At 34.1% G+C, this 13755-nt stretch overlaps 1 protein-coding gene across 3 annotated transcripts in view; it reads left to right on the forward strand.

Moving 5' to 3' along the window:
- LEKR1 (leucine, glutamate and lysine rich 1) overlaps positions 1 to 13755 on the forward strand; it is a 241648-nt gene that overhangs the window by 127865 nt on the left and 100028 nt on the right. The window lies entirely within an intron of this gene.

The following is a 13755-nucleotide window of genomic DNA, read 5'->3' on the forward strand; positions in this document are numbered from 1 at the left end:
CATTTAAAGTGGTTAGGTCTTAAGTGAATATATTAAAGATATTTCAAGTACAAAGTGAGATTTCAGGAAAACAAAGTAGAATACACTTGTTTTTTATTTAAAAATTTTTATTATAGTTTATTTACAATCTTCTGTCAATTTCTGCTGTATGAAAAAGTGACCCAATTATACATATATTTAGATTATTTTTCTCATATTATCTTCTATCATGTTCCATCACAAGTGGATATAATTCCCTATGCTATAAAGCAGGACTGCATTGCTTATCCACTCCAGATGCAATAGTTTGTGTCTGCCAACCCTAAACTCGCAGTCTGTCCCACTCCCTCCCCCTCCCCTTTGGCAATCACAAGTCTGATCTATATGTCCATGAGTTTGTTTCTATTCTGTAGATAGGTTCATTTGCACCATATTTTAGATTCCACATGTAAGTGATAGCATATGGTATTTGTCTTTCTTTTTCTAGCTTACTTCACTTAATATGAGAATCTCTGGTTCCATCCATGTTGCTGCAAATGGCATTATTTTGTTTTTTTTTAATGGTTGAGTAGTATTCCATTGTATGTATGTACCACATCTTCTTAATCCATTCATCTATCAATGGACATTTACATAGTTTCTGTGTCTTGGCTATTGTGAATAGTGCTGCAGTGAATACATGCATGCATGTGTCTTTTTGAATGAAAATTTTGTCCAGATACAGTCCCAGGAGTGGGATTGCTAGATCACATGGTAGTTCTGTATTTAGTTTTCTGAGATACCTCTATACTATTTTCCATGTTGGTTGTACCAGTTTACATTCCTACCAACTGTGCAGGAGGTTTCTCTTTTTTCCACACCCTTTCCAGCTTTTGTTATCTGTAGACTTACAGCCATTCTGACCAGTGTGATGTGATACCTCATTGTAGTTTTGATTTGCATTTCTCTAATATGTAGTGATGCTGAGCATTTTTTCACGTGCCTATTGGCCATACATATGTCTTCTTTGGAGAAATGTCTATTTAGATTTTTCTGCCAATTTTTCAATTAGGTTGTTTGTTGTTTTTGTTATTGAGTTGTATGAGTTGTTTGTATATTTTGGAGATTAAGCCTTTGTCAGTGCATCATTTGCAAGTATTTTCTTCCATTCCATAGTTTGTCTTTTTTGTTTGTTTGTTTGTTTGTTTGTTTCCTTTGCTATGCAAAAGCTTATAAGTTTGATTAGGTCCCATTGGTTTATTTTTGTTTTTCTTTCTATTGCCTTGGGAGACTGACTTAAGAAAACATTTGCACAGTTGATGTCAGAGAATGTTTTGACTATGTTCTCTTCTAGTTTTATGGTGTCTGGAATTATGTTTAAGTCTTTAAGCCATTTTGAATTTATTTTTGTTCACGGTGTGAGGGTGTGTTCTAGTTTCAGTGATTTATATGCAGCTGTCCAGTTTTCCCAGCACCACTTGCTGAAAAGACTGGCTTTTTCCCATTTTATATTCTTGCCTACTTTGTCAAAGATTAATGACCATAGGTGTCTGGGTTTATTTCTGGATTATCTATTCTGTTCCATTTGTCTGTATGTCTGTTTTGGTACCAGTACCACACTGTCTTAATTGCTGTAGCTTTTTAATATTGTCTGAAGTCTGGGAGAATTATGCCTCCTGCTTTTTTTTTTTTTTTCCCTCTCAGGATTGCTTTGACAATTCTGGGTACTTTATGGTTCCATATAAATTTTTGGTTTGTTTATTCTAGTTCTGTGAGAAATGTCATGGGTAATTTGATAGGGATCACATTGAATCTGTAGATTGATTTGGCTAGTATGGCCATTTTAATGATATTAATTCTTAGCAATATATTTTGAATATCATTATCCACAGTGGGCGGTGGTTTAAAATATTGAAGGAAAACACAGCATGTGGTGTTATGTAAGTTTAATCCACCTTTTTAGGCATTTTAGGCATTTATTCATCTTTCCCAAATGAAAAGATTTCCTTTTTTTAAATTTTTTTTTAAATTTTAAGGGTCACTCCTGCAGCATATGGAAGTTTCCAGGCTATGGGTTAAATGAGACCTGCAGCTGCAGGCCTACACCACAGCCACAGCAACTCCAGATCTGAGTCGCATCTGTGACCTACACCACAGCTCACAGCAATGCCAGATCCTTAGCCCACTGAGTGAGGCCAGGCATTGAACATGCATCCTCATGGATATAGCTCCATGACAGGAGCTCCCCAAATGGAAAGATTAAAAAATTATGTTTTGAGAACCTTGGGCAGGGTTTTTAAATTTTTACCTTAAAGCAGTATCTTAGCAGTAACACTTAGCTTTTTCCTGGAGGCAATCAGGAATTATCGAAAATTAGTAGTTAGGAGAAAATAATAAAAGCATTGTTTAAGCAAAATTAAGCTATTAGCAATGAATGGAGCAGTTCCAAATGTCAAGGAATTAGAGCCAGGTAGCCATTTAGAAAATATCTTAGCTAGTAACTTAGTTCCTAGACTAACCATAAGAAACCAAATTAGGGGAGGGAAGTAACTTTTTTTATGTCCTGATGTATATCAGACACCGTGTTAGCACTGCATATAAATTACTTCTATCAATTTTCACAGTGACCAAAAATAGCAGATATAATTACCCATCTTACAGAGGAGAGAATGAAGGCCCAGAAAGGTAGGACACCTGTTCCCACATAGCTGGTAAACGGCAGGGAATGAGAGCAAACCTAATTGGACTCCAAGGCTCACACCTGCCCTACTGTGACTCCTTGGCTCTCTCCATGGTCACACTGGGAAGGCTCAAATAGAATTGGGATTGAGAAGACTCCCCAGGACTAGGGAGTTGAACACCAGGCTGAGTAGACAAGGGAGAAGGAAGTCACAGAGAGCTCTAAGCCTCTTTGCTTGGGAGTCTCTAATGATGGGAGCATACCACAGAGAAGAGTAATCTGGAGAGAAACTGGTTTTGGAAGAGAAGATAAGAAGTTATCACATGAATTTGTAAGCGATATGAAATTAGATACAAATTTTAAAATCAGATGTTTTAATTATTCTGTGAATTACCTATTCATAGATTTTTCCAATTTTATATTATTAGAATTTTTCTTAATTTTTAAGAGCAATTTGTGTAGTAAAATAATTATCTTCTGTATTCAATTTTTTTCTAATATATAATTTGTCTATTGATTTTTTTACAGTAAATTGCACCATGTCAAAGTTTTTCATTTTGGTATGATAACATTACTGTCTTCATTGTTTCTGGTTAGTCCTGGTTGAGATAATCTATCCCATTCCTGATTATACATGTGGTCTCTTGCATTATCTTTCATTGAAGTCATTAATACATATGAAATTTATTTTTTATATGATATGAGATGACTGTTTGCTCTATCTCAATGTCTTGGTATTGATAGAAGAAAGAAAGGCTATTAATTTTTGTATATTTGTCTATATCCATTAACTTTACAAAGTCCTCATATTGATTCTAGTAGTTTTTTATTAGTGTCTCTTGGATATTCTAGTTATACAATTATATGACTAGCCCCAACAGCCCCCCCAAAAGAGTTCATTTATTCTTTTCCAATGTTTATATCTTTAATCTTATTTTCCTGTCTTGTTCATATCTTATTAAGTTCATTTGAACCTCTGAGACTGTGTTAAGTAATAATAGTGACAGTGATCATTTATGTCTACTTCCTGATTTTAATTGAAATAACTGTGTTTTACCACTTGAAATTATATTTGATATTTCATTCTTGGTAAATATTATTTTTATTTAATTATGTATTTATTTATTTATTTATTTTAGGGCTTCATCCACAGCATATGGAAGCTTCCAGGCTGGGGGTCTAATTGGAGCTGTAACAGCCAGCCTACACCACAACCATAGCAACATGGGATTCAACCCATATCTGCAACCTACATCACAGCTTACAGCAATACCAGATCCTTAACCTAACGAATGAAGCCAGAGATCAGATCTGCGTCCTCATGGATACTAGTCAGATTCGTTTCCACTGTGCCACAATGGGAACTCCTATACCAACTTTACTTAGATGTTTTATTAGAAAGTCTTTTGGATTTTGTTAAATGGCTTGTCCCATTTATTGATAGGATGCGTGTTTTTTCTTCTTTAACCAACTGGTAAGATGGATTAGTATTTCTAAATTTCCTAATATTGCAGCACCTTTGCTTTTGTGAAATAAACCTGACATCATTTAGTTTTTTATATATCATTTTCTATACCCTTATATTTTATTTATGAGTTTAGTACACTATTTATAAATGAGATTGGTCTATAATTTTTCTTTATTTTGGAGCGCTAACATCAGAGTTCTTGTTAAAATTAAATTAAGTTAAAAAATAAATAGGTTTAATAACACTTGATTATCTGTTTTTTAAAATTTAGATAAAATCTCATTATGAACCCAGTATCATTAGAAAAAATTCAATTATGAGCTCATTTGATTCTGTTGCCTCTTTCAATGGTAGTTATGTAATATTTTCAGAGTTTTCTATAATAATTTGACTGTTTAAATCTCCAATTCTCAGTTGAGCTTTAATTATTTATATTTTGACAGGAAATTGTTCATTTTTTTTAAGGTTTCAGATTCATATCCATAATATGGCATGTAATCCTCTTATTTTTAAAATGCCTCATCTATCTATGGTTATACCTAGTTTCTGATTTTTAATGCTGTTTATTTTTATTTATCTCATTGTTTATTGAGCTTTCAAAGACCTAGATTTGGGGATTTTTTTTTCAATGCTTTCTTCTACTTTTCATTCTCTGACATTGCTTATCACTTCTATGTTCATTAATTTTTTCTTTCTGGTTTCTTTTGGTTTTTTGTTTTTATTTTTTAGACTTCTGAGGGGACTACTGAGGTTTTTTAATTTCTTATCCTTTTTGTTTAATAATAAAGGCATCTCAGGGTATAAATTTTTGTTTGAATAAACTATGTGTCCCATCTTTTTTTGTCTTTTTGTTTTTTGTTTTTGTTTTGTTTTTGCTTGTGTTTATGTTTTTTTGAAATTTTATTTTTATTTTTTTATAGAATAAAATACATATATTTAAACACAATTATATTACACAGATTACTATACCATGGATCTTAAGAAACGGATTAAGTGACTTCCTCTGGAGAAGTGGAATGGAAAATATGCTGAGACAAAGAGGAAATTTATTCTATACTTTATCCCATTTTGTATGTCTTTCACCTTTACTACTTAGTGTTATCTATTACATTTCAATTTTTCTTTAAAAATTAGTATTATATTAAAATTGTGTATATTATACAACTAAAATTTATAAAGAAAGCCCTATATACCATTAAATATTTTATATAGCATAATAAAAGGAATAACTTAACTGGTAAGAATAACAAAAATAATATACCCTCTGAAAATAAGTAAAATATAAAATGCATAAATTGGTTAAAAAACAGTGTAACTATATAAATATGTCCTCACAAGTTGTTACATCTTATTGATTCTTCAATATAGGCATTACACCATCCTAGGTGATGTGATAAACAAGACATTCTAGACCTTACATTGTACCATGGAGAGAAATGGTTATTAATCATACAATTGTAGAACTGTATTATTTCATTGTACAGTTGCATTCTTTAATTATAATTATCATAAATTCTTTGATAGAGAGGAAGTCAGAATCAGATAAAAGAAGACTTCAGGATTCCAAGAATGATGTCAAATGACCCCCTTCATGGTGGATTATGCACTTATTTACTATGAGATATATTTCTTCTCCAGAGATTCCTTGTTTGTGTATCAATTATAGATTTTTGGTTTGCAGTTATTCTGAAGTTTTGATATAAGAGTCTATATGTATATGAGATTGTTTTAAGTTGTTGTTCTCTTAATTGCAAGTGCATCTCCAGTGTCCTGCATTTGTACCCACCTCTTCTCATGAGCTCTGATTTTGGTGGTATAATTGTGCATGGATGATTTCGTATCTTTACTGTATATGTATACCTTTACTGGTGAGCCTTGTCATGTGTGGAATTTTTGTTTCCTGTTGCGGCCTTTTCTTTTCTGCCTAGAGAAGTTCCTTTAGTGTTTGTTGTAAGGCTGGTTTAGTGTTGCTGAATTCTCTCAGGTTTTGCTTATCTGTGAAGGTTTTGATTTCTCCTTCAAATCTGAATGAGAGCCTTGCTGGGCAAAGTAATCTTGGTTGGAGGTTTTTTCCTTTCACCACGTTAAGTATATCATGCCACTTCCTTCTGGCCTGCAGAGTTTCTGCTGAAAAATCTGCTGATAACCTTATTGGGGTTCCCTTGTATGTTACTTGTTTCTTTTCCCTAGCTGCTTTCAAGATTTTCTCTTTGTCTTTAATTTTGGTTAGTTTGATTAATATGTGTCTCGGTGTATTCCTCCTTGGGTTTATTTTAGATGGTACTCATTGTGCTTCCTGGATTTGAGTGAGTGGTTCCTTTCCCATGTGAGGGAAGTTTTCGGCTATTATCTCTTGGAATATTTTTTCTGTCCCCTTCTCTCTCTCTTCTCCTTCTGGCACCCCTATAATACGGATGTTGGTGCATTTCACATTGTCCCAGAGTTCTCTGAGACTCTCTTAATTTCTTTTCAATCTTTTTTCTCTTTTCTGTTCTGTATCCATAATTTCCACTAATCTGTCCTCCACCTCGCTTATTCGTTCTTCTGCCTCCTGTATTCTGCTGTTAGCTGCTTCTGGTGAATTTTTTATTTCCGTTATTGTATTTTGCATCTCTTCTTGTTTAAGTTTTATATCTTGTATCTCTTTGGTCAGTGTTTCCTGTAAGTTATCCATCTTTGCCTCCAGTTTATTTCCAATGTCTTGCATCATCTTCAGCATCAACAATCTAAAGTCTTTTTCCTGGAGGCTGAGAACCCCATCTTTTTTAATATGAATTATTTTCCTTTACTTTTTAAGTAGTTTGGAAAGTAAGAAGCAAACTACTTGGCTGCCTAGATCTACCATATTTAGAATGTGTTATTATAGGAGTGTGTAGCAGATCTAAAAATGGAAATGCATATTTTTAGAACAGAAGAGCAAATCCAGAAGTAAAATTTGTTTTAATATAAGTATCATTAACAAATGGAAAAAAGAAAAATTATGTAATAAGTGGTATAGGGATAACTAAAACAGAAAAATCCAAATACACCAAAATAAACCTTAAATTAAGTAGGAAAAAGTAACAGGAAAAACTAGCACCAATAAATATATAGAATTTACCCTTATTATAGTGAGATAAAACAGTGTTTTAGAAATTACAGAGATTAATATTGACAGCTTTTGACAATAAGAATGTAGAATTTCTGACTTCAAAAACTGATGGTTTTTGAACAATCTAAAAATAGAAGATGGACAAAAAATATTTACATCATACCATGGCATGCAAAGGGTTACCATTTAAAAAATTTGTTCAACTGTGTAAGAAAACTCTAAGACCACATGTAGGCAAAGGGTTGAAAAATAGAAAGAGAAAATTAACACAGAAAATACAAACCTTTAATTACTAATAACTAAACAAAAATAAAATATTTACCTCCTTTTAAATTGGTACAAGTCTTTAATGATAAAGTTCCCTTCCTTTGGTGATGAAAAATTATTGTATTTTCCTAGCCCATAAAAATGTTTGTGATCAAATAATTTCCTTCTTTTGAATTTATGTTTAGAAAACGGCAGAAGAAAATTATTTATATACACAGACCATAGTTTTAATGGTGAGTGATAAGAAGTAGTTGATCCCCAACTCTAATGAAATGGGTAATAAATTATCATATACCTTCATTTGGAACATTATTTAGACTTTTAAAATGACAGTATTAACTCTAGGTATCAATATGGGAAATGCTATAATTTAATATTACATAGTAAAAAAAATCCATAGAATTGTGTGTAAAATTATAATTATAGTCATGTAAAAATAGGTATATTTGTGAATAGAAACCAAAAAGGAAAATGAATATATCAAAATAAATTTTAGTGTAATAAAAATGAGCAATTTTCTTATTTAATTTTTTTCTGATTTTTAACAATAAACTTTATCCAAAAAAGAAGAAAACTCTACAGATATTTCATGACTTAGCTTACATTCTACCTCCTACAATTAAAAGACTTCACCAAAACAATATAATACTGGTTAGCCACAGTTTTTATACTCATTAAAGTCCTTACCTTCATTTAGTGCCATCTACATTCCAATCAGAAGTGCAGCTGATCTATTCAGTTCTTCATGTGGTGATGTGTAGTTATAAATGTAATACAGATTCATCTAAAGGATAGTGTAATTGCAGAGCAAAATCGCACATAATTCCAAGATGAAATTAGGGTTTCATTTCTGCTGCTAGTGTTGAGTAGATTCACTCTATGGGTAACACCCAAACTGTGTTAACAGAGAAAGAAACCATCTTAAAATGTTATGTTACCTCTCTCTTGATGATGATTCTTGGACAGGATCATTAAAACTTCTCTTCACTCAAGATGATACGTATCACTTCCTATAAACCTGTCCATGAAGGGCACCAAGTTTTGCTTTTGCTTTTGTTTTTACCCCACATAAATCTTATTTGCATGTCAAATTTTCAGTAGAAATTGTCAGACTATTTAGAAAAATATTTATTAATGTACCTCTTGCTTTATCCTTCTGGCGAACTGATTTCATCAATGTATTGTTTCTTTCCAATTTTTTTTTGCAAAGGTGGTTACTGTGGTTTAGGAAAGCAATAAAGCTATAAGTGCAGGAAAGACAGCAAAGTTTTCATCCCAGGTCTTCTGCACTATTGTTTTCCCATACTTGATACACTTTCTTCTCCCCTCTAAGGTCTGGGGGTTACGGGGGATGGCTTTCACAGGTCTCCCAACTCCAGTGGTCCAAGCTAGCCCCTCTGCTCTCCTCCTCTCACTATCTATTTCTATTTGTTACAATCTGCTTCTGTCTCTGCCCACTATCCATTGATCTATTCAGTAGCCTCTTACTGCAATTTATCTGTTCCCATCTGTTGGCACTGGGCTGACCATATACTGAGAATAACTTCATTTTTTCAGAAAATATTTATTTGGCAGTTACCACATGCCAGTCAACTGGCCTAATCTTCACTTTGACTTCTGTGTGTAGGTGCTCTCCAACTCTTCATGTGTCTTCACTAGGTGTCTGACTTCCTAACTACACACTGATTATATGTGCCAACACTCTTAATTATAGCCATTCTTGGCAGCTTTTTTTTTTGTTACTTTATATTAAGAATGTGCTAAAAAATTTCTCTAGCTCCAATTCTGTTGCCATTCATATTACTTTGTTTACTTTTACTTTCTCTACCATCTTGTGACATTTATTTTCATAATTTTCATGAATTTCAACAATATTACTTCTAAGTCTGCTTTCATTAAATGAATACCTGATTTTTCTACTGCTAACTAATTAATGTGCTTAAGATTTTCTGTTATCTTGATAATCATCATCTCTAGTTTTTCTAGTTTGTTAGTATCATTTCAGATTTTTTTTTATTTGAGAAGGGGAAAAATATTTCACAGTGAATATCTTCTCCCCAGATAAATCACTGGATTAACACAATGGGCATAACATTTTAGATTTTCTTTGGGCAAATTAAAATTAGGGTAGACTGATGTACTGTTTGTCTCATGACTCTCCATGGGTCTTGTTTTTAAGAAATATTTATTTGTTCAAAGAATTCAATAGAAATATTTAAATTCACTTCTATATATGTGCTTTGTAAATGGCTTTTTTTTTTTTTTTTTGTCTTTTTGTCTTTTTAGAGCCACACCAGTGGCAGGCATATGGAGGTTCCAAGGCTAGGGGTCCAATCAGAGCTGTAGCTGCCAGCCTACTCCAGGGCCACAGCCATGTGGGATCCCAGCTGTGTCTGAGACTTACACCATAGCTCACGGCAACACCAGATCCTTAACCCACTGAGTGAGGCCAGGGATCAAACCTGCGTCCTCATGGATGCTAGTTGGGTTTGTTAACTGCTGAGCCATGACAGGTATTCCCCGTAAATGACTTTTTATAGTTAATGATCTTAAATCCAATTCTAGGCATTTGCATTGTTGATACTCCTTACAAGTCATTTTACTGGCTTCTACACATTTCAGAACCAGCTGTAAGTGAAAAGCATCACAAAAAGGCTTCCTTTCTAGGACTAGTTGAACATCTTCCCTTCTGTTTTCTTAGCCTAATTCCCTGCCTCACCTTCTGTCCCTCGTTTTTTCCTTTCCCTCACTACTGCACCTCCCCCACCACTCATTCAAGCACTTTACTACCTCCCCTGAATTTCACAGTCTCTTAATTCATCTCACTTGAATTTCTGTACTGTGGCTTGTTATTATTTATACATAATTGTTCCTTATTCTCTTTCAGGTTCTCTCTTTTAATAAATGCATTAACATTACATACTTTTTTGACTAACATGAAACTTTTTTTGCATTCTAAATTTTTTTTTTTTCTTTTTAGGGCTCCACCTGCAACATATTGAAGTTCCCAGGCTAGGGGTCAAATTGGAGCTGCAGCTGCCAACCTATGCCATAGGCACAGCAATGTGGGATCCGAGCCACATCTGCAACCTATACCACAGATCATGGCAATGATGGATCCTTAACCCACTGAGCAAGACCAGGGATCAAACCCACATCCTCATGGATACTAACTGGGTTCGTTACTGCTGAGGCACAACGGGAACTCCAACATTCTGAATTTTTAAGCTGTACTGAATACTGTATCAATATTATGTTTCCATGGCTCATGGAATTAGGAGTTCCCATCATGGCTCAGCAGTTAGTGAACCCGACTATCATCCATGAGGATGTGGGTTGGATCCCTGGCCTCGCCCAGTGGGTTAAGAATCCGGCATTGCCATGAGCTGTGGTGTAGGTCACACAGATGCAGCTCAGATTCTGTGTTGCTTTGTGGTGTAGACTGGCAGCTGCACCTCCAATTGGACCCCTAGCCTTGGAACCTCCATATGCCATGGGTGTGGCCCTAAAAGACAAAAAGACCAAAAATAAAATAAAATGATAAATAAATAAATAAAATGTAAAGTTGTTCAAATATTTTGTATTCCCACCTCTCTTACTTCTAGAATAAACATATCTTTCTCCATTTTAAACTGTATAACCATCTCTTCCTTTGTGTCTTTCAGCCTCTACCCCCAACCCACATTCCCCATAAATGTGGTTTTAATTGAAAGCATGCTAGGCCAAGAATCATATGACGACCCTCCATATATTAGCCAGGTGACAGTGACATGTCATTTAGCCTTCATGAGTGTGTGTCCACACCTAGGTAACTGATGGGTTGACTAAGGCCTCAGAGGCCCCTTCGGGCTCCAAAAGGCTGTAATTCAGATCCTAACTGTGATGCCTTGTGCTTGTTTCCAAAATTACATAAATATTTGTATCTTTACATTGATACTGTTTTCTTTTAAGTCACCATTGAACAATTTCAACTTTGATTCAAGTAGATAGATAGTCTTTATGATTGTTACTTTTCTACATAAAAACTGTTAACTTTGTTTTACCTACATTTTCCCCATATTTGTCTTTTGAAACATAGATGCTTGAGAATTTAAATGAATATGATAATTCTAGTCCATATATTTAATAGTGGTTTAAGAGTAAATCATAGGCTCTAATTAGCAGCCTAAGTCTTAATGTCAAACTTTCATCTTTTTCATAGGAAAATAAATATACAAAATGAAATTTGAGACTAAATTCTTGCTTCCCTTTTAAAGATTTATTTACATATGTTTTGTAATTTTATGTTTAGATCATACTAATATAACTTCCAAAAATGAATAATTTATCTCAATTGATAATACTCCTCTCAGAGGTCATTGTGACCTGCAAACCCATCCACTTAAATGGTTTTCCTTCCACCTGGTAGAATAGAGTGTCCTTTACTTTTTGTAAGCAGTCACAAATATTGGAAGACAGAGTTCAGATAAATCACTTTAGCATTAATGTTCTTCCTGAAATTTATTTGACCAACTTTCAAGTTTATTCCTAGTGAAAACGCTTTTGGGTTTTTTTTGTTTCAGGAAGTTCTTTAATACAATAAATGGATAAATATTTTAATGAAATTATTTTGCACATAATATTTTGACACTCTAGTTGAATTTTTAAAGAATGGCCTTATTAAGAAATATTTTGAGGAGTTTCCATTGTGGCACAGTGGTTAACAAATCCAACTAGCAACCATGAAGTTGTGGGTTTGATCCCTGGCCTTGCTCAGTGGGTTAAGGATCCGGCATTGCCATGAGCTGTGGTGTAGGCCACAGACACGGCTCGGATCCCACATGGCTGTGGCTCTGGTGTAGGCTGGTGGCTACAGGTCTGACGGACCCCTAGCCTGAGAACCTCCAAATGCCCTAGAAAAGGCAAAAAGACCAAAAAGAAATATTTTGAGTATAATAAAATTCACACATTTTTAAGTATGTAATTCAATGGTTTTTAGGATATTTACAGAATTTTATGACCATCACCATGATCTAATTTTAAGAGTATTTCTATCACCCAAAAAGAAACCTCCAGGCCATTAATAGTCATTTCCCTCACTACTGTACCTCCCCCACCACTCATCAGTTTAGTTTATTTCTCTAAAATTTGCCTGTAGAACAGACATTTCCTATAAACAGAATCATAAAATGTGATCTTTCTTATCTGCTTCTTTGACTTGCATAATGTTTTTGAGTTTCATCCATATCGTGGCATGTACAAGTACTATAGTCCATAATTAGTAGCTCCTCTGCTAAACTGAGAAAAATCAAAATGAGTGATACAGTTCAGCTGAAAAAAAATAGTGATCCAGAAGTCAAACACTTCCACTTTCTGGCAAATTTATGCCTTTTGCAGGACTTTTCTGATAGGTTAGTAACTACTTTGACTTAATTACTTCATTTATAAAATAAGAATATGATAGCCTTCCTTAGCCACCTTGCAGTGTTAGGGGAATTAATAAGATAAAATGTAGGAGCACAAAAGAACGACACAAATAAAGAATATTAAAGTGCATTTTAAAGTGATTTACATGATATGAAAGCAAACCAAATGATTATATTTAGGATAATAAAAGGGTTAGGATTTCCTTAAATATGCCTTTAATAATCAAGGAAAACTACAAATTTTAATGTCTAGAGGTCCATTTGCCTCCGCTAATTTATTTTCCCACCAGCATTGGTTAGTTGTTAACAGCAGTTTTCCTGCTCTTAGAACAGGTTGTTGAAGAGGGGAATGGCTATGGTTAATTTAGGAGTCATCTATTGCATGGCAGATGGGAGGGTCTCTGAACAGATTCCACTGTGACCTTATCTGCAAGGCATGACCTTCAAAGGGAGTTCACTGTGATGAATTGACCAACCATTATTATTCCTTTTGAAGCCTTAACTCCAGAGGAAATAATGTAACCTTGGCTTCCAAAAAAAGAGGAGAAATGTTTGTACAAACAGAAAACCAAGGAGGTTTGCAGTGATCCTTAGTTTTACTAAATTCACCAGCCCTTAAAAGAGGTTAACTTGATATTGGGACACTGTGGGCTGCTCCTATACTTAAAAGCAGAGGTAAAAATTATAATAAAAATGATTAAGTTGATGATCTCTAAAGTTCAGATGCTTTTTTTTTTTTTTTGGCCACACTTGCAGCATGCAGATGTTCCTAGGCCAGGGAACTAATCTGAGCCACAGCAGTGACAATGCTGAATCCTTAACTGCTAGGCCACCAGAGAACTCTCAGTTTAATTTGTTGACATTTTGTTTTGTTTTGTTTTTTATT

This window comes from Sus scrofa, chromosome 13 (assembly GCF_000003025.6).
Source record: "Sus scrofa isolate TJ Tabasco breed Duroc chromosome 13, Sscrofa11.1, whole genome shotgun sequence".
NCBI classification, from domain to species: domain Eukaryota; kingdom Metazoa; phylum Chordata; class Mammalia; order Artiodactyla; family Suidae; genus Sus; species Sus scrofa.